The sequence below is a fragment of the Amblyomma americanum genome, chromosome 2, assembly GCF_052857255.1.
Source record: "Amblyomma americanum isolate KBUSLIRL-KWMA chromosome 2, ASM5285725v1, whole genome shotgun sequence".
In the NCBI taxonomy this organism is placed as follows: Eukaryota; Metazoa; Arthropoda; class Arachnida; order Ixodida; family Ixodidae; genus Amblyomma; species Amblyomma americanum.
The window spans coordinates 171,734,993-171,736,406 of NC_135498.1; the positions used below are offsets into that span (position 1 = coordinate 171,734,993).

The following is a 1,414-nucleotide window of genomic DNA, read 5'->3' on the forward strand; positions in this document are numbered from 1 at the left end:
TAACAAACCAACGATTCATGTTCTTTGGTTTTTCGCGTGATTGAGCGTGTTCGGCTTATCTTTATATTTTATTTCCTTGCTTGGTTCCTACGGCGCTGTTCTTCGAAACTTAAAATGCGAGCAAAACCATTCGCCTACTCACGCTGCCTATTCGTCTCAAGTGCGATAATGGGGGTGACGTCCTTAAAAAGCAACAGCCTAGCAAACGATGGGCCAGCTGAGCGCGCTTTGTCGGCATGCGCTTAGCCTCAAACTGTTTCCAGCCTCTCCCTGTCATACGGTGCTGACGCACGGAAAAGTCGCCGCTTGCGCACGCCAGTTAAAGGTTTGGGCGCCTGTACATACCGACAGTTAGAATACTCCCTGTTCACCGCACCAACGAAATACTCCCTCTGATCCATATGGAGAGATGAAAGTTGTACCTTCTTTCCATCACGTCCAGCCTTTCTCGGACATACAGCTGCCAAGTGTACCGATCAACCGCAGTAGTTGCATTTCGCTGCTTTTGCTGCGCACGAGGCTCTGGCGTGCGCTACTTGACCGCAGTTGGGGCATGACCAGGGGGTGCCTGGCCGGTAGGACTGTGCTCTGGGGCGCCGACCTTGTATTCCAGGTTAACGGTTCTTTGACGAGCTGCCCGAGTGCTGTCCTGAAGAATTCTTTTCAGGCTGCCCTTGCTTGCTGACCACGTCAATGTTGCTGGTCGCCGCTGCCAAGGGTTGGTCGCCGGTTTCTCGCAGTTACTGCTGCTGTCGTTGGACGGTCTCCTTTAAGCGCGCTTTTGCCAAATCGCTGCGAGAGTCAAATTCGCATCCATTTGAAGCGACTCAGAGAGCTTGCATTCCTGAGGCCGACCACGAACCTGTAGCCAATGATGCGCACTTTTTCTTTGTATTCGCACCGGTCCGCCAGCGTGTGCAACGCGGTAACGAATTGGTCGACTGACTCTCCAGGTTCTTGAATGCGACGGTGAAAGCATGCGCTCTCATAAACAAGGTTCCTTGCGGCGACGAAGTGATTGTCGAAGTTCTTTCTGACGACTGCGTATTGCTTCTGTTCTTCGGGTTATGCAAACGTCAAGATATCTCTTGCTTCCCTGCCCATCGTATAAAGTAGAATCCGGACCTGCGCTTCATCACTCCGCTCATTTAGGCCCGAGGGGAAGCGATAGTCTTCAAAGAGTTGGATCCAAGAAGGCCATTCGGACGTCCGGTTGAAGTCAATCCTTGGCGGAGCTGGAACCGCGAACATACCGTTAAAGGGCTTGACGGCGTTGCCTTCTAACATGGCGCCTTTTGACGAAGTTAAGGCAACGCCCCTCGAATGCCAGAGAATCCCACTTCTGATACCACGTGGTGTTGCAGCCCTTGCCGGACGCCGAGCGCAGTCGGGTAGCGGGAAGGAATGAACTGAG

The 1,414-nt window shown here is 52.8% G+C and overlaps 1 pseudogene; it reads right to left on the reverse strand.

The window, feature by feature from the left end:
• Nucleotides 1-432: 432 nt before the first annotated feature.
• Nucleotides 433-1,136, reverse strand: LOC144120234 (uncharacterized; annotated as a pseudogene).
• Between the last annotated feature and the right edge of the window lie 278 nt (nt 1,137-1,414).